The sequence below is a fragment of the Danio rerio genome, chromosome 2, assembly GCF_049306965.1.
Source record: "Danio rerio strain Tuebingen ecotype United States chromosome 2, GRCz12tu, whole genome shotgun sequence".
In the NCBI taxonomy this organism is placed as follows: domain Eukaryota; kingdom Metazoa; phylum Chordata; class Actinopteri; order Cypriniformes; family Danionidae; genus Danio; species Danio rerio.
Genome location: NC_133177.1, coordinates 16,596,292 through 16,615,838, shown reverse-complemented (window position 1 = coordinate 16,615,838; position 19,547 = coordinate 16,596,292). Strand labels below are relative to the sequence as shown.

The 19,547-nt window shown below is 53.1% G+C and overlaps 3 non-coding genes and 1 pseudogene across 3 annotated transcripts; all 4 read right to left on the bottom strand.

The window, feature by feature from the left end:
• Positions 1–1,000: 1,000 nt before the first annotated feature.
• Positions 1,001–1,189, bottom strand: LOC141379455 (U2 spliceosomal RNA). The gene has a single exon (XR_012396097.1). It is a non-coding gene; the product is annotated as a U2 spliceosomal RNA (small nuclear RNA).
• A 6,920-nt stretch (positions 1,190–8,109) lies between these two features.
• On the bottom strand, positions 8,110–8,300 carry LOC137488398 (U2 spliceosomal RNA). The gene has a single exon (XR_011007427.1). It is a non-coding gene; the product is annotated as a U2 spliceosomal RNA (small nuclear RNA).
• Positions 8,301–12,635: 4,335 nt separating this feature from the next.
• LOC141379410 (U2 spliceosomal RNA) lies at positions 12,636–12,826 on the bottom strand. Its single transcript, XR_012396013.1, has one exon. It is a non-coding gene; the product is annotated as a U2 spliceosomal RNA (small nuclear RNA).
• Positions 12,827–17,225: 4,399 nt separating this feature from the next.
• On the bottom strand, positions 17,226–17,403 carry LOC141379430 (U2 spliceosomal RNA; annotated as a pseudogene).
• Between the last annotated feature and the right edge of the window lie 2,144 nt (positions 17,404–19,547).

Below are 19,547 nucleotides of genomic sequence, written 5' to 3'. Positions count from 1 at the left end.
GTTACACCTTGTGTCACACTTTGTTGGGGAGGGGCTTCCTCCCTCTGTTCAAATAAAATGGGTGACTCCGCCCCTACGGCCGCCCCACTTCCCTCTTCCTGGCCGGTTCCTGTGGCTGGCAGGGAATTTCCCGCCAAAACCACAGGGACCGCCTCCTCCCTTTGTTCAACCATGCTTGCTTGTGGGGCGGCCATTTTGTTGTTTTTCAGTTTGTTGGCAAAGCTTTTTGGGCAATCTCTGAAGAGATGGTTTTCTTCTCCACACAGATTGCACCGCCTGCCATTGGTGCACTGCTCAAAACTGTGACCAACTTCTCTGCACTTCCCACAGATTAACTCCTGGCATGCTTCAGCGAGATGCCCATTCTTCCCACACTTTCTGCACAATTTGGGCATCCCCTGATAATGAATGTAGCCCCTGTTCTCTCCAAGCACAATCATTGAGGGCAGATGTCTCAGGCCCTGGTAGCCCCCGGCATCTTCCCATTGTTTAATGGGAATTCGCCAGGAGCAATTCCAGATGCCATCCTCATCTAGCACCTTGACTGGCTGGCCTCGAACAGTGCAATATCTGCCCAGCCACACACAAATGTCATCTCCAGTAACTGTTTCATTAAACATTCTGACAATCACAGTTTTAAGTGTGTTGTCAGAAAGTTTTTCCACAGTAAACATGGAAAACTGGATCTTAACCGCATCAAACCTTTGCCAGAAGTCATTTAATAGGGAAGCAGCTCTAAAACTAACATCAAATCCTTTTCCTAGAGGCAGAGTCACGATACAATTCAGGTCTTCAGGTCTAAAATTTAAGGTTTTTTGTATCAGCTTCCTGGAGAAGTCCAGTCTGGACATCTCCAGGAGCTTACCATTTTTTTCTTTTAATAAAAAGCGTACGCTGTGGTGCCTCCTCACGCCGGCACGAGCAGCCGACATGGTGGAGGCACCAACAGCTTAAAACACACTAAAACACTAAAACCCAAATAAATAGCCAATAAATACTTAAAACGTCTTACCTTAAAAAGTGCAATTCCTTTACCTCTCAAGGGTTGAGAGCTCACAACACAGGGGTAATTGTGAGCCAGGAAACCTCCAAGAGGCGATCGCTGTCACTGCCCGCGAGGTAAGCCCAAGTATAATACTGATAAGAACAGATACTACACTTGATCTTAGCCAAAAGGCCGAGAAGCGATACCCACAAACTGTCAGCAGTAGGAGCCGCAATCTACGCCACAAATAATACAATGTCGGCAAGCATAACAGGTACTAATTTTTAACCCTTAAACCTCCAGCACATTTGCTGACAGACAGACAGACATAACATTTTAGGCTTAACTAAGAGCCGTTGGTGACCAAAAACAAACTCCAAGCTTGAATACGGCAAAGAGACGTGACTATGGGCCGCTGGTGCCCAATGAGGGTACTTGAAAAGCCCCTGTTTGAGAGACTTTTCCGACCAAGTCAGTGTAGTTGCCATCCCCCCTTCAGAAGTCCAGACCAGGATTTTGTCTGGGCCGGCCTCGGAGATCAACCTGTCTTCCTTTACCTGCTTGAGCCTTGGGAAAAGACTTCCATGCCCGTATGAGCCACCACAGTCAGCGGGAATCAGTGACTCTTTTTTGGGGCAGCTCCAGCTCTAAAGGAACCCCTGGAAAGGACTTGCATGGCATTTCTTCCATGCCCGCGTGAGCCACCACATCAGTCACTCCTTCTGGGGCAGCTTGAGCTCTTGAAGGAGCCCAAGAAAAGACCTCCAGGGCATTTCTTCCAATCCCAAACGAGCTGCCCCAACTAGCAGGAATCAGTCACTCTTTCTGGGGCAGCCTCAGCTACTTAAGGGACCCCTGGGAAGGACCTCCAGGGTGATTCTTCCATGCCCACTTGAGCCACCACAGTCAGCGGGGAAGGAGTCACTCTTTCTGGGGCAGCTTCAGCTCTAAAGGGACCCCTGGGTAAGACTTGCGGAGGGTTTCTTGAATGCCAAAACGAGCTGCCAGCAACTGGCAGGAATCAGTCACTCTTTCTGGGGCAGCTTGAGCTCTTGAAGGACCCCAAGAAAAGACCTCCAGGGCATTTCTTCCATGCCCAAAGGAGCTGCCCCAACTAGCAGGAATCAGTCACTCTTTGTGGGGTAGCTTCAGCTACTTAAGGGACCATTGGGAAGGACCTCCAGGGTGATTCTTTCATGCCCACTTGAGCCACCACAATCAGCGGGAATCAGTCACTCTTTTTGGGGCAGCTTCAGCTCTAAAGGGAACCCTGGGAAAGACCTCCAGAGAGTTTCTTGCGTGCCCGAACGAGCTGCCAGCAATTGGCAGGAACCAGCCACTCTTTCCGGGGGCAGCTTCAGCTCTGAAGGGAACCCTGGAAAAAGACTTCCAGGGGGCTTCTTGAACGCCCACGCGAGCTGCCAGCTCCTGGCAGGGATCAGTCACTCTTTCTGGGACAGCTTGAGCTCTTGAAGTAGCCCAAGAAAAGACCTCCAGGGTGTTTCTTCCATGCCCACTTGAGCCACCACAGTCGGCGGGGAATCAGTCACTCTTTCCGGGGGCGGCTTCAGCTCAAAATGGACCCCTGGGAAAGACTTCCAGAGGGTTTCTTGAATGCCCTAACGAGCTGCCAGCAACTGGCAGGAATATGTCACTCTTTCCGGGGCAGCTTGATCTCTTGAAGGAGCCCAAGAGAATACCTCCAGGGCATTTCTTCCATGCCCGAACGAGCTGCCAGCAATTGGCAGGAATCAGTCACTCTTTCCGGGGCAGCTTGAGCTCTTGAAGGACCCCAAGAAAAGACCTCCAGGGCATTTCTTCCATGCCCAAAGGAGCTGCCCCAACTGGCAGGAATCAGTCACTCTTTCTGGGGCAGCCTCAGCTACTTAAGGGACCCCTGGGAAGGACCTCCAGGGTGATTCTTCCATGCCCACTTGAGCCACCACAGTCAGCGGGGAAGGAGTCACTCTTTCCGGGTTCAGCTTCAGCTCTAAAGGGACCCCTGGGTAAGACTTGTGGAGGGTTTCTTGAATGCCAAAACGAGCTGCCAGCAACTGGCAGGAATCAGTCACTCTTTCTGGGGCAGCTTGAGCTCTTGAAGGACCCCAAGAACAAGACCTCCAGGGCGTTTCTTCCAAGCCCAAACGAGCTGCCACAATAGGCGGGAATCAGTCACTCTTTCTGGGGCAGCTAGACCTCTGGAAGGGCCCCAAGAACAGACCTCCAGGGCGTTTCTTCCATGCCCAAACGTGCTGCCCCAACTAGCAGGAATCAGTCACCCTGTCTGGGGCAGCTTCAGCTGCCCAAGGGACCATTGGGAAGGACGTCCAGGGTGATTCTTCCATGCCCACTTGAGCCACCACAGTCAGCGGGGAAGGAGTCACTCTTTCTGGGGCAGCTTCAGCTCTAAAGGGACCCCTGGGTAAGACTTGCGGAGGGTTTCTTGAATGCCAAAACGAGCTGCCAGCAACTGGCAGGAATCAGTCACTCTTTCTGGGGCAGCTTGAGCTCTTGAAGGGCCCCAAGAACAAGACCTCCAGGGCGTTTCTTCCATGCCCAATTGAGCTGCCACAATAAGCGGGAGTCAGTCACCCTGTCTGGGGCAGCTTCAGCTCCAAAGGGACCCCTGGGTAAGACTTATGGAGGGTTTCTTGAATGCCAAAACAAGCTGCCAGCAACTGCCACAATAGGCGGGAATCAGTCACTCTTTCTGGGGCAGCTAGACCTCTTGAAGGACCCCAAGAACAAGACCTCCAGGGCGTTTCTTCCAAGCCCAAACGAGCTGCCACAATAGGCGGGAATCAGTCACTCTTTCTGGGGCAGCTAGACCTCTGGAAGGGCCCCAAGAACAGACCTCCAGGGCGTTTCTTCCAAGCCCAAACGAGATGCCTCCACAAGCGGCAATCAGTCACCCTTTCTGGGGCAGCTTCGGCTACTCAAGGGACCAGTGGGAAGGACTTCCAGGGCGTTTCTTCCAAGCCCAAACGAGCTGCCACAATAGGCGGGAATCAGTCACTCTTTCTGGGGCAGCTAGACCTCTGGAAGGGCCCCAAGAACAGACCTCCAGGGCGTTTCTTCCATGCCCAAACGTGCTGCCCCAACTAGCAGGAATCAGTCACCCTGTCTGGGGCAGCTTCAGCTGCCCAAGGGACCATTGGGAAGGACGTCCAGGGCGATTCTTCCATGCCCACTTGAGCCACCACAGTCAGCGGGGAAGGAGTCACTCTTTCTGGGGCAGCTTCAGCTCTAAAGGGACCCCTGGGTAAGACTTGCGGAGGGTTTCTTGAATGCCAAAACGAGCTGCCAGCAACTGGCAGGAATCAGTCACTCTTTCTGGGGCAGCTTGAGCTCTTGAAGGGCCCCAAGAACAAGACCTCCAGGGCGTTTCTTCCATGCCCAATTGAGCTGCCACAATAAGCGGGAGTCAGTCACCCTGTCTGGGGCAGCTTCAGCTCCAAAGGGACCCCTGGGTAAGACTTATGGAGGGTTTCTTGAATGCCAAAACAAGCTGCCAGCAACTGCCACAATAGGCGGGAATCAGTCACTCTTTCTGGGGCAGCTAGACCTCTTGAAGGACCCCAAGAACAAGACCTCCAGGGCGTTTCTTCCAAGCCCAAACGAGCTGCCACAATAGGCGGGAATCAGTCACTCTTTCTGGGGCAGCTAGACCTCTGGAAGGGCCCCAAGAACAGACCTCCAGGGCGTTTCTTCCATGCCCAAACGTGCTGCCCCAACTAGCAGGAATCAGTCACCCTGTCTGGGGCAGCTTCAGCTGCCCAAGGGACCATTGGGAAGGACGTCCAGGGTGATTCTTCCATGCCCACTTGAGCCACCACAGTCAGCGGGGAAGGAGTCACTCTTTCTGGGGCAGCTTCAGCTCTAAAGGGACCCCTGGGTAAGACTTGCGGAGGGTTTCTTGAATGCCAAAACGAGCTGCCAGCAACTGGCAGGAATCAGTCACTCTTTCTGGGGCAGCTTGAGCTCTTGAAGGGCCCCAAGAACAAGACCTCCAGGGCGTTTCTTCCATGCCCAATTGAGCTGCCACAATAAGCGGGAGTCAGTCACCCTGTCTGGGGCAGCTTCAGCTCCAAAGGGACCCCTGGGTAAGACTTATGGAGGGTTTCTTGAATGCCAAAACAAGCTGCCAGCAACTGCCACAATAGGCGGGAATCAGTCACTCTTTCTGGGGCAGCTAGACCTCTTGAAGGACCCCAAGAACAAGACCTCCAGGGCGTTTCTTCCAAGCCCAAACGAGCTGCCACAATAGGCGGGAATCAGTCACTCTTTCTGGGGCAGCTAGACCTCTGGAAGGGCCCCAAGAACAGACCTCCAGGGCGTTTCTTCCAAGCCCAAACGAGATGCCTCCACAAGCGGCAATCAGTCACCCTTTCTGGGGCAGCTTCGGCTACTCAAGGGACCAGTGGGAAGGACTTCCAGGGCGTTTCTTCCAAGCCCAAACGAGCTGCCACAATAGGCGGGAATCAGTCACTCTTTCTGGGGCAGCTAGACCTCTGGAAGGGCCCCAAGAACAGACCTCCAGGGCGTTTCTTCCATGCCCAAACGTGCTGCCCCAACTAGCAGGAATCAGTCACCCTGTCTGGGGCAGCTTCAGCTGCCCAAGGGACCATTGGGAAGGACGTCCAGGGTGATTCTTCCATGCCCACTTGAGCCACCACAGTCAGCGGGGAAGGAGTCACTCTTTCTGGGGCAGCTTCAGCTCTAAAGGGACCCCTGGGTAAGACTTGCGGAGGGTTTCTTGAATGCCAAAACGAGCTGCCAGCAACTGGCAGGAATCAGTCACTCTTTCTGGGGCAGCTTGAGCTCTTGAAGGGCCCCAAGAACAAGACCTCCAGGGCGTTTCTTCCATGCCCAATTGAGCTGCCACAATAAGCGGGAGTCAGTCACCCTGTCTGGGGCAGCTTCAGCTCCAAAGGGACCCCTGGGTAAGACTTATGGAGGGTTTCTTGAATGCCAAAACAAGCTGCCAGCAACTGCCACAATAGGCGGGAATCAGTCACTCTTTCTGGGGCAGCTAGACCTCTTGAAGGACCCCAAGAACAAGACCTCCAGGGCGTTTCTTCCAAGCCCAAACGAGCTGCCACAATAGGCGGGAATCAGTCACTCTTTCTGGGGCAGCTAGACCTCTGGAAGGGCCCCAAGAACAGACCTCCAGGGCGTTTCTTCCAAGCCCAAACGAGATGCCTCCACAAGCGGCAATCAGTCACCCTTTCTGGGGCAGCTTCGGCTACTCAAGGGACCAGTGGGAAGGACTTCCAGGGCGTTTCTTCCAAGCCCAAACGAGCTGCCACAATAGGCGGGAATCAGTCACTCTTTCTGGGGCAGCTAGACCTCTGGAAGGGCCCCAAGAACAGACCTCCAGGGCGTTTCTTCCATGCCCAAACGTGCTGCCCCAACTAGCAGGAATCAGTCACCCTGTCTGGGGCAGCTTCAGCTGCCCAAGGGACCATTGGGAAGGACGTCCAGGGTGATTCTTCCATGCCCACTTGAGCCACCACAGTCAGCGGGGAAGGAGTCACTCTTTCTGGGGCAGCTTCAGCTCTAAAGGGACCCCTGGGTAAGACTTGCGGAGGGTTTCTTGAATGCCAAAACGAGCTGCCAGCAACTGGCAGGAATCAGTCACTCTTTCTGGGGCAGCTTGAGCTCTTGAAGGGCCCCAAGAACAAGACCTCCAGGGCGTTTCTTCCATGCCCAATTGAGCTGCCACAATAAGCGGGAGTCAGTCACCCTGTCTGGGGCAGCTTCAGCTCCAAAGGGACCCCTGGGTAAGACTTATGGAGGGTTTCTTGAATGCCAAAACAAGCTGCCAGCAACTGCCACAATAGGCGGGAATCAGTCACTCTTTCTGGGGCAGCTAGACCTCTTGAAGGACCCCAAGAACAAGACCTCCAGGGCGTTTCTTCCAAGCCCAAACGAGCTGCCACAATAGGCGGGAATCAGTCACTCTTTCTGGGGCAGCTAGACCTCTGGAAGGGCCCCAAGAACAGACCTCCAGGGCGTTTCTTCCAAGCCCAAACGAGATGCCTCCACAAGCGGCAATCAGTCACCCTTTCTGGGGCAGCTTCGGCTACTCAAGGGACCAGTGGGAAGGACTTCCAGGGCGATTCTTCCATGCCCACTTGAGCCACCATAATCAGCAGGAATCGGTCACTCTTTCTGGGGTGTGTTTTAGCTCTCAAAAGCGCCCTGGAAGGACTTCCATGGCCACAATTAGCGGGAAACCATCACCTTTTTTAGGGTCAGACCCAGCTCTTAAGGGACCCTTCCATGGGAAGGACTTCCAGAGCCTTTCTTCCAATCCAGCTTGGCCGGAAATCAGTCACCCTTTCCCGGGGGTACGCTTAAGCTCCTAAGGGCCCCCCTTTCCGGAGCGTTTTTCCTTGCCCGCACTGGCCTTGACTCTGGCTGGGTAATCTTCACCCTCTCTGGGGGCAAGCACCTGCCCTGTGGGGGACCCTGGAGGAACACCTGTTCTCCAGCAGTGCCCGGGTAGCCCAAACTTAAGCCCGGGAACATTGACTTGGTTAACCGCAGGTGCCAGCCTTGCGTGCCGCTGGTGCCCCAAAGGGCATGTACCTCTAGGCGCGGGACGTCCCCACTCGTAGGCTGGGAGTTGGGGCCCCGGCCCGGCGCTTTGGACCCTGGGTGAATGCGACAGGAGCGGGGGGTTTCATACTTTGCCATTTTTCAAATCCTCTGCACAGCTCTCTGGACCCACCATCCCCCAGGTCAGACTTGGGTCCTGATTGGGAATTATCCTCGCCACAGCTCTCTGGACCCACCATCCCCCAGGTCAGACTTGGGTCCTGATTGGGAATTATCCTCTCCACAGCTCTCTGGACCCACCATCCCCCAGGTCAGACTTAGGTCCTGATTGGGAATTTTGGATGGATTTTTTTTGTTTATTTTTTTTTCCTCCCTGAGTTGCAATATGTGCATCGTGGCTCATGGACTAGAATAAGAGGATCCTGCCAAGAGGGTTGTTCATGCTCACTGTCTAAACGAGCGCATAAGACAGATACCTAATCGCAAAGAAGCGCAAGTCCCTACATTCAATCTAACGTTATGTTAAATTTCATGCAATCTAGTTCTGCTGTTCACCGCTTAATGAGTGCACCGTTCCCGGAGGTACTGCAATACCAGGTCGATGCGTGGAGTGGGTGGAGCAAGCCCCTAACCCATCTCCCAGCTGCAAAAATCAATTTAATATATAGTGCCCGGGTAGGGCACGTATCAGATATTAAACTGATAAGAACAGATACTACACTTGATCTTAGCCAAAAGGCCGAGAAGCGATACCCACAAACTGTCAGCAGTAGGAGCCGCAATCTACGCCACAAATAATACAATGTCGGCAAGCATAACAGGTACTAATTTTTAACCCTTAAACCTCCAGCACATTTGCTGACAGACAGACAGACATAACATTTTAGGCTTAACTAAGAGCCGTTGGTGACCAAAAACAAACTCCAAGCTTGAATACGGCAAAGAGACGTGACTATGGGCCGCTGGTGCCCAATGAGGGTACTTGAAAAGCCCCTGTTTGAGAGACTTTTCCGACCAAGTCAGTGTAGTTGCCATCCCCCCTTCAGAAGTCCAGACCAGGATTTTGTCTGGGCCGGCCTCGGAGATCAACCTGTCTTCCTTTACCTGCTTGAGCCTTGGGAAAAGACTTCCATGCCCGTATGAGCCACCACAGTCAGCGGGAATCAGTGACTCTTTTTTGGGGCAGCTCCAGCTCTAAAGGAACCCCTGGAAAGGACTTGCATGGCATTTCTTCCATGCCCGCGTGAGCCACCACATCAGTCACTCCTTCTGGGGCAGCTTGAGCTCTTGAAGGAGCCCAAGAAAAGACCTCCAGGGCATTTCTTCCAATCCCAAACGAGCTGCCCCAACTAGCAGGAATCAGTCACTCTTTCTGGGGCAGCCTCAGCTACTTAAGGGACCCCTGGGAAGGACCTCCAGGGTGATTCTTCCATGCCCACTTGAGCCACCACAGTCAGCGGGGAAGGAGTCACTCTTTCTGGGGCAGCTTCAGCTCTAAAGGGACCCCTGGGTAAGACTTGCGGAGGGTTTCTTGAATGCCAAAACGAGCTGCCAGCAACTGGCAGGAATCAGTCACTCTTTCTGGGGCAGCTTGAGCTCTTGAAGGACCCCAAGAAAAGACCTCCAGGGCATTTCTTCCATGCCCAAAGGAGCTGCCCCAACTAGCAGGAATCAGTCACTCTTTGTGGGGTAGCTTCAGCTACTTAAGGGACCATTGGGAAGGACCTCCAGGGTGATTCTTTCATGCCCACTTGAGCCACCACAATCAGCGGGAATCAGTCACTCTTTTTGGGGCAGCTTCAGCTCTAAAGGGAACCCTGGGAAAGACCTCCAGAGAGTTTCTTGCGTGCCCGAACGAGCTGCCAGCAATTGGCAGGAACCAGCCACTCTTTCCGGGGGCAGCTTCAGCTCTGAAGGGAACCCTGGAAAAAGACTTCCAGGGGGCTTCTTGAACGCCCACGCGAGCTGCCAGCTCCTGGCAGGGATCAGTCACTCTTTCTGGGACAGCTTGAGCTCGTGAAGTAGCCCAAGAAAAGACCTCCAGGGTGTTTCTTCCATGCCCACTTGAGCCACCACAGTCGGCGGGGAATCAGTCACTCTTTCCGGGGGCGGCTTCAGCTCAAAATGGACCCCTGGGAAAGACTTCCAGAGGGTTTCTTGAATGCCCTAACGAGCTGCCAGCAACTGGCAGGAATATGTCACTCTTTCCGGGGCAGCTTGATCTCTTGAAGGAGCCCAAGAGAATACCTCCAGGGCATTTCTTCCATGCCCAAACGAGCTGCCAGCAATTGGCAGGAATCAGTCACTCTTTCCGGGGCAGCTTGAGCTCTTGAAGGACCCCAAGAAAAGACCTCCAGGGCATTTCTTCCATGCCCAAAGGAGCTGCCCCAACTGGCAGGAATCAGTCACTCTTTCTGGGGCAGCCTCAGCTACTTAAGGGACCCCTGGGAAGGACCTCCAGGGTGATTCTTCCATGCCCACTTGAGCCACCACAGTCAGCGGGGAAGGAGTCACTCTTTCTGGGGCAGCTTCAGCTCTAAAGGGACCCCTGGGTAAGACTTGTGGAGGGTTTCTTGAATGCCAAAACGAGCTGCCAGCAACTGGCAGGAATCAGTCACTCTTTCTGGGGCAGCTTGAGCTCTTGAAGGACCCCAAGAACAAGACCTCCAGGGCGTTTCTTCCAAGCCCAAACGAGCTGCCACAATAGGCGGGAATCAGTCACTCTTTCTGGGGCAGCTAGACCTCTGGAAGGGCCCCAAGAACAGACCTCCAGGGCGTTTCTTCCATGCCCAAACGTGCTGCCCCAACTAGCAGGAATCAGTCACCCTGTCTGGGGCAGCTTCAGCTGCCCAAGGGACCATTGGGAAGGACGTCCAGGGTGATTCTTCCATGCCCACTTGAGCCACCACAGTCAGCGGGGAAGGAGTCACTCTTTCTGGGGCAGCTTCAGCTCTAAAGGGACCCCTGGGTAAGACTTGCGGAGGGTTTCTTGAATGCCAAAACGAGCTGCCAGCAACTGGCAGGAATCAGTCACTCTTTCTGGGGCAGCTTGAGCTCTTGAAGGGCCCCAAGAACAAGACCTCCAGGGCGTTTCTTCCATGCCCAATTGAGCTGCCACAATAAGCGGGAGTCAGTCACCCTGTCTGGGGCAGCTTCAGCTCCAAAGGGACCCCTGGGTAAGACTTATGGAGGGTTTCTTGAATGCCAAAACAAGCTGCCAGCAACTGCCACAATAGGCGGGAATCAGTCACTCTTTCTGGGGCAGCTTGAGCTCTTGAAGGACCCCAAGAACAAGACCTCCAGGGCGTTTCTTCCAAGCCCAAACGAGCTGCCACAATAGGCGGGAATCAGTCACTCTTTCTGGGGCAGCTAGACCTCTGGAAGGGCCCCAAGAACAGACCTCCAGGGCGTTTCTTCCATGCCCAAACGTGCTGCCCCAACTAGCAGGAATCAGTCACCCTGTCTGGGGCAGCTTCAGCTGCCCAAGGGACCATTGGGAAGGACGTCCAGGGTGATTCTTCCATGCCCACTTGAGCCACCACAGTCAGCGGGGAAGGAGTCACTCTTTCTGGGGCAGCTTCAGCTCTAAAGGGACCCCTGGGTAAGACTTGCGGAGGGTTTCTTGAATGCCAAAACGAGCTGCCAGCAACTGGCAGGAATCAGTCACTCTTTCTGGGGCAGCTTGAGCTCTTGAAGGGCCCCAAGAACAAGACCTCCAGGGCGTTTCTTCCATGCCCAATTGAGCTGCCACAATAAGCGGGAGTCAGTCACCCTGTCTGGGGCAGCTTCAGCTCCAAAGGGACCCCTGGGTAAGACTTATGGAGGGTTTCTTGAATGCCAAAACAAGCTGCCAGCAACTGCCACAATAGGCGGGAATCAGTCACTCTTTCTGGGGCAGCTAGACCTCTTGAAGGACCCCAAGAACAAGACCTCCAGGGCGTTTCTTCCAAGCCCAAACGAGCTGCCACAATAGGCGGGAATCAGTCACTCTTTCTGGGGCAGCTAGACCTCTGGAAGGGCCCCAAGAACAGACCTCCAGGGCGTTTCTTCCAAGCCCAAACGAGATGCCTCCACAAGCGGCAATCAGTCACCCTTTCTGGGGCAGCTTCGGCTACTCAAGGGACCAGTGGGAAGGACTTCCAGGGCGATTCTTCCATGCCCACTTGAGCCACCATAATCAGCAGGAATCGGTCACTCTTTCTGGGGTGTGTTTTAGCTCTCAAAAGCGCCCTGGAAGGACTTCCATGGCCACAATTAGCGGGAAACCATCACCTTTTTTAGGGTCAGACCCAGCTCTTAAGGGACCCTTCCATGGGAAGGACTTCCAGAGCCTTTCTTCCAATCCAGCTTGGCCGGAAATCAGTCACCCTTTCCCGGGGATACGCTTAAGCTCCTAAGGGCCCCCCTTTCCGGAGCGTTTTTCCTTGCCCGCACTGGCCTTGACTCTGGCTGGGTAATCTTCACCCTCTCTGGGGGCAAGCACCTGCCCTGTGGGGGACCCTGGAGGAACACCTGTTCTCCAGCAGTGCCCGGGTAGCCCAAACTTAAGCCCGGGAACATTGACTTGGTTAACCGCAGGTGCCAGCCTTGCGTGCCGCTGGTGCCCCAAAGGGGCATGTACCTCTAGGCGCGGGACGTCCCCACACGTAGGCTGGGAGTTGGGGCCCCGGCCCGGCGCTTTGGACCCTGGGTGAATGCGACAGGAGCGGGGGTTTCATGCTTTGCCATTTTTCAAATCCTCTGCACAGCTCTCTGGACCCACCATCCCCCAGGTCAGACTTGGGTCCTGATTGGGAATTATCCTCTCCACAGCTCTCTGGACCCACCATCCCCCAGGTCAGACTTAGGTCCTGATTGGGAATTTTGGATGGATTTTTTTTATTTATTTTTTTTTCCTCCCTGAGTTGCAATATGTGCATCGTGGCTCATGGACTAGAATAAGAGGATCCTGCCAAGAGGGTTGTTCATGCTCACTGTCTAAACGAGCGCATAAGACAGATACCTAATCGCAAAGAAGCGCAAGTCCCTACATTCAATCTAACGTTATGTTAAATTTCATGCAATCTAGTTCTGCTGTTCACCGCTTAATGAGTGCACCGTTCCCGGAGGTACTGCAATACCAGGTCGATGCGTGGAGTGGGTGGAGCAAGCCCCTAACCCATCTCCCAGCTGCAAAAATCAATTTAATATATAGTGCCCGGGTAGGGCACGTATCAGATATTAAACTGATAAGAACAGATACTACACTTGATCTTAGCCAAAAGGCCGAGAAGCAATACCCACAAACTGTCAGCAGTAGGAGCCGCAATCTACGCCACAAATAATACAATGTCGGCAAGCATAACAGGTACTAATTTTTAACCCTTAAACCTCCAGCACATTTGCTGACAGACAGACAGACATAACATTTTAGGCTTAACTAAGAGCCGTTGGTGACCAAAAACAAACTCCAAGCTTGAATACGGCAAAGAGACGTGACTATGGGCCGCTGGTGCCCAATGAGGGTACTTGAAAAGCCCCTGTTTGAGAGACTTTTCCGACCAAGTCAGTGTAGTTGCCATCCCCCCTTCAGAAGTCCAGACCAGGATTTTGTCTGGGCCGGCCTCGGAGATCAACCTGTCTTCCTTTACCTGCTTGAGCCTTGGGAAAAGACTTCCATGCCCGTATGAGCCACCACAGTCAGCGGGAATCAGTGACTCTTTTTTGGGGCAGCTCCAGCTCTAAAGGAACCCCTGGAAAGGACTTGCATGGCATTTCTTCCATGCCCGCGTGAGCCACCACATCAGTCACTCCTTCTGGGGCAGCTTGAGCTCTTGAAGGAGCCCAAGAAAAGACCTCCAGGGCATTTCTTCCAATCCCAAACGAGCTGCCCCAACTAGCAGGAATCAGTCACTCTTTCTGGGGCAGCCTCAGCTACTTAAGGGACCCCTGGGAAGGACCTCCAGGGTGATTCTTCCATGCCCACTTGAGCCACCACAGTCAGCGGGGAAGGAGTCACTCTTTCTGGGGCAGCTTCAGCTCTAAAGGGACCCCTGGGTAAGACTTGCGGAGGGTTTCTTGAATGCCAAAACGAGCTGCCAGCAACTGGCAGGAATCAGTCACTCTTTCTGGGGCAGCTTGAGCTCTTGAAGGACCCCAAGAAAAGACCTCCAGGGCATTTCTTCCATGCCCAAAGGAGCTGCCCCAACTAGCAGGAATCAGTCACTCTTTGTGGGGTAGCTTCAGCTACTTAAGGGACCATTGGGAAGGACCTCCAGGGTGATTCTTTCATGCCCACTTGAGCCACCACAATCAGCGGGAATCAGTCACTCTTTTTGGGGCAGCTTCAGCTCTAAAGGGAACCCTGGGAAAGACCTCCAGAGAGTTTCTTGCGTGCCCGAACGAGCTGCCAGCAATTGGCAGGAACCAGCCACTCTTTCCGGGGGCAGCTTCAGCTCTGAAGGGAACCCTGGAAAAAGACTTCCAGGGGGCTTCTTGAACGCCCACGCGAGCTGCCAGCTCCTGGCAGGGATCAGTCACTCTTTCTGGGACAGCTTGAGCTCGTGAAGTAGCCCAAGAAAAGACCTCCAGGGTGTTTCTTCCATGCCCACTTGAGCCACCACAGTCGGCGGGGAATCAGTCACTCTTTCCGGGGGCGGCTTCAGCTCAAAATGGACCCCTGGGAAAGACTTCCAGAGGGTTTCTTGAATGCCCTAACGAGCTGCCAGCAACTGGCAGGAATATGTCACTCTTTCCGGGGCAGCTTGATCTCTTGAAGGAGCCCAAGAGAATACCTCCAGGGCATTTCTTCCATGCCCAAACGAGCTGCCAGCAATTGGCAGGAATCAGTCACTCTTTCCGGGGCAGCTTGAGCTCTTGAAGGACCCCAAGAAAAGACCTCCAGGGCATTTCTTCCATGCCCAAAGGAGCTGCCCCAACTGGCAGGAATCAGTCACTCTTTCTGGGGCAGCCTCAGCTACTTAAGGGACCCCTGGGAAGGACCTCCAGGGTGATTCTTCCATGCCCACTTGAGCCACCACAGTCAGCGGGGAAGGAGTCACTCTTTCTGGGGCAGCTTCAGCTCTAAAGGGACCCCTGGGTAAGACTTGTGGAGGGTTTCTTGAATGCCAAAACGAGCTGCCAGCAACTGGCAGGAATCAGTCACTCTTTCTGGGGCAGCTTGAGCTCTTGAAGGACCCCAAGAACAAGACCTCCAGGGCGTTTCTTCCAAGCCCAAACGAGCTGCCACAATAGGCGGGAATCAGTCACTCTTTCTGGGGCAGCTAGACCTCTGGAAGGGCCCCAAGAACAGACCTCCAGGGCGTTTCTTCCATGCCCAAACGTGCTGCCCCAACTAGCAGGAATCAGTCACCCTGTCTGGGGCAGCTTCAGCTGCCCAAGGGACCATTGGGAAGGACGTCCAGGGTGATTCTTCCATGCCCACTTGAGCCACCACAGTCAGCGGGGAAGGAGTCACTCTTTCTGGGGCAGCTTCAGCTCTAAAGGGACCCCTGGGTAAGACTTGCGGAGGGTTTCTTGAATGCCAAAACGAGCTGCCAGCAACTGGCAGGAATCAGTCACTCTTTCTGGGGCAGCTTGAGCTCTTGAAGGGCCCCAAGAACAAGACCTCCAGGGCGTTTCTTCCATGCCCAATTGAGCTGCCACAATAAGCGGGAGTCAGTCACCCTGTCTGGGGCAGCTTCAGCTCCAAAGGGACCCCTGGGTAAGACTTATGGAGGGTTTCTTGAATGCCAAAACAAGCTGCCAGCAACTGCCACAATAGGCGGGAATCAGTCACTCTTTCTGGGGCAGCTAGACCTCTTGAAGGACCCCAAGAACAAGACCTCCAGGGCGTTTCTTCCAAGCCCAAACGAGCTGCCACAATAGGCGGGAATCAGTCACTCTTTCTGGGGCAGCTAGACCTCTGGAAGGGCCCCAAGAACAGACCTCCAGGGCGTTTCTTCCATGCCCAAACGTGCTGCCCCAACTAGCAGGAATCAGTCACCCTGTCTGGGGCAGCTTCAGCTGCCCAAGGGACCATTGGGAAGGACGTCCAGGGTGATTCTTCCATGCCCACTTGAGCCACCACAGTCAGCGGGGAAGGAGTCACTCTTTCTGGGGCAGCTTCAGCTCTAAAGGGACCCCTGGGTAAGACTTGCGGAGGGTTTCTTGAATGCCAAAACGAGCTGCCAGCAACTGGCAGGAATCAGTCACTCTTTCTGGGGCAGCTTGAGCTCTTGAAGGGCCCCAAGAACAAGACCTCCAGGGCGTTTCTTCCATGCCCAATTGAGCTGCCACAATAAGCGGGAGTCAGTCACCCTGTCTGGGGCAGCTTCAGCTCCAAAGGGACCCCTGGGTAAGACTTATGGAGGGTTTCTTGAATGCCAAAACAAGCTGCCAGCAACTGCCACAATAGGCGGGAATCAGTCACTCTTTCTGGGGCAGCTAGACCTCTTGAAGGACCCCAAGAACAAGACCTCCAGGGCGTTTCTTCCAAGCCCAAACGAGCTGCCACAATAGGCGGGAATCAGTCACTCTTTCTGGGGCAGCTAGACCTCTGGAAGGGCCCCAAGAACAGACCTCCAGGGCGTTTCTTCCAAGCCCAAACGAGATGCCTCCACAAGCGGCAATCAGTCACCCTTTCTGGGGCAGCTTCGGCTACTCAAGGGACCAGTGGGAAGGACTTCCAGGGCGATTCTTCCATGCCCACTTGAGCCACCATAATCAGCAGGAATCGGTCACTCTTTCTGGGGTGTGTTTTAGCTCTCAAAAGCGCCCTGGAAGGACTTCCATGGCCACAATTAGCGGGAAACCATCACCTTTTTTAGGGTCAGACCCAGCTCTTAAGGGACCCTTCCATGGGAAGGACTTCCAGAGCCTTTCTTCCAATCCAGCTTGGCCGGAAATCAGTCACCCTTTCCCGGGGATACGCTTAAGCTCCTAAGGGCCCCCCTTTCCGGAGCGTTTTTCCTTGCCCGCACTGGCCTTGACTCTGGCTGGGTAATCTTCACCCTCTCTGGGGGCAAGCACCTGCCCTGTGGGGGACCCTGGAGGAACACCTGTTCTCCAGCAGTGCCCGGGTAGCCCAAACTTAAGCCCGGGAACATTGACTTGGTTAACCGCAGGTGCCAGCCTTGCGTGCCGCTGGTGCCCCAAAGGGGCATGTACCTCTAGGCGCGGGACGTCCCCACACGTAGGCTGGGAGTTGGGGCCCCGGCCCGGCGCTTTGGACCCTGGGTGAATGCGACAGGAGCGGGGGTTTCATGCTTTGCCATTTTTCAAATCCTCTGCACAGCTCTCTGGACCCACCATCCCCCAGGTCAGACTTAGGTCCTGATTGGGAATTATCCTCTCCACAGCTCTCTGGACCCACCATCCCCCAAGTCAGACTTGGGTCCTGATTGGGAATTATCCTCTCCACAGCTCTCTGGACCCACCATCCCCCAGGTCAGACTTAGGTCCTGATTGGGAATTTTGGATGGATTTTTTTTATTTATTTTTTTTTCCTCCCTGAGTTGCAATATGTGCATCGTGGCTCATGGACTAGAATAAGAGGATCCTGCCAAGAGGGTTGTTCATGCTCACTGTCTAAACGAGCGCATAAGACAGATACCTAATCGCAAAGAAGCGCAAGTCCCTACATTCAATCTAACGTTATGTTAAATTTCATGCAATCTAGTTCTGCTGTTCACCGCTTAATGAGTGCACCGTTCCCGGAGGTACTGCAATACCAGGTCGATGCGTGGAGTGGGTGGAGCAAGCCCCTAACCCATCTCCCAGCTGCAAAAATCAATTTAATATATAGTGCCCGGGTAGGGCACGTATCAGATATTAAACTGATAAGAACAGATTTTTTTCTTACGAAAAAAATTTATTGACAGCGTTTGACAATTTTTACATAAAATCTCCATCCCAAAAACACATCTTAATCTTTTGTCGTTTCACATATTTTCTTTTGAATATAAAACTTACAGAATAAATAAATAAATGCAATAAAATACAGTATAAATTTAAAAAGTGCTATTGTGTGAACGTACAAATCAATGGTGTTTGAATAAAAGACGTGTTTTTAAAAAACAAACAACATACAATGGAGTAAAAACAAGGCTGTTCAATAAAATAAAGGCTAAAAACTAAAAACATAGACAATAAACTGGCCTAAAACTTGTTGGCTAATCACCATTTTAACTAAACACTGGACTTAAAGGGGCTAAAACAGAAAACACATGTTAAAAACATTTTAGCACACTTTAAAAGACAATAAAACACAGACAATAAGCATAACATTTTCTTTTAAAAACGTTGGTTTTTTTGGAAGAAATAAAAGTGTATGTTTTGCAAAAGTCTTTTGTGTGTGCGTGTGTTATGTCAAAAAAAGAAAGAGAGAGTCCAGGCGCTGCGTTGATAAAAGCAAAAAAACCGGTCCAGTAAAAACGATATAAAAGAGTGGACGCAATCCAAAGAAATAAAATCATTTCTTTGTCCAAGATCGAGGGTGAGTCATACCAAAAGAGTCCGTTCACACCAACTCTCCAGGACGGTCACAGCCCCTGTGTTTCAAGGGCATAGCGGAGATCCCCCTCCTCTGGCCTGCTGGCCCGCTGTTCCCGTAGCCAGAGTGGTGAGGGTGCATCTACGGGCGGCCAGGTACGGTGGCGGCCGGGACCTCCTCCGTGTGACCCCGGCCCCCTTGGCCTCTTGTCAAGGTCCGGTACCCCTGTAGCGTGGTTGTTATCAGTCCCTTTGTCCCTTGCAGGGGTACCGTGACCTGCTTCCCCACCAGCAGGTTTCTTGTGACCCAGATGGCATCCTTGATGGCGGTCAGGGTGAGCCAGAGCGATGTAAAGTCCTGTTTTGTCATGTCTTTCACGCCCTGGCCCACCCCATGGATGATAAGGTGGTAGTCCATCTGGGCCCTCCCCGCCGGCAGGTACTGATGATACAGGGGGCCGGTCCTGGCCCACAGGTCCCGCGCAGCGCCGCACTCCCAGAGCAGGTGCCGCACGGTCTCTGGGCATCCACACCCAGGCCGTGGGCAGACGGGGTTTCTGGCCATGCCTCTGGAGTGCATAACCGCCCTGACCGGGAGGATCTCATGTGCCACCATCCACAACAGGTCCTTGTGTCCGTTCTGGAGAGCTGGGTGGGCCGCGTTCCTCCACACTTGTTGGGCCTCACATAATGTGAGGCCCGGGACCCGACTCACCGTCTCTCGATCCTGCACAAGAGAAATGAGAGCCTTGTGGTTAGTTAAAATGGTGACATCGTTAGTCTCTAAAACATACTTCTTTAAAAATTTCTTTATAAAATCATACTCCCTAGGTAAATTAAAAGACACTGGGTACTTAAGGTCCACTGCTAAAACTTTCAGGGTTCTCAGGTAGGACCCCATCCAGAAGCGAGTCATGGCAGCCGTCTTGTTTTCTCTGGATGGGGTCAACGCGTAACTAAAATGCAGGGCGGTGAAGCGGCTGCCTAAAAACAGGTGGGGATCCGGGAGGCCTTTTCCACCATGTTCGGGCTTTTTCTTTAACTCTGTTCTTCTTAGGCGCTCCCACTTGGATCCCCACAGGAAATAAAACACCGCCCTTTCCAACTTCCTGATAAAACGTCTTGGTGGACTAAAAACAGAAGAAACAAGTAAAATGAGTGGTAAAATTACGGATTTAAAAATCAAAATTTTACCTTCCATTGTTAATTTTTGTAACCCCCAGAATCCCAGCTTTTGGTTTACCTTTGTTAAAATGTCGTTCCAATTTTGCCCTCCCCCACCCTCTTTGTCAAATTTTACCCCTAAAATTTTAAAATCATTTTCCTTAAAAGTCAGCTCTAGTCCCTCTGTGACGACGTTACCCCACGGCCCGAAGAGCTGGGCCTCGGACTTTTTTCGGTTTAATCTGGCTCCCGAGGCCCGACCGTAGAAATCGGTCAAATCCATAGCTCTTCGGGCCGAGGTGAGGTCTGTCGTTAAAAGGGTAACGTCGTCCATATATAAAACACAAGATGCTGTTAAACCCCC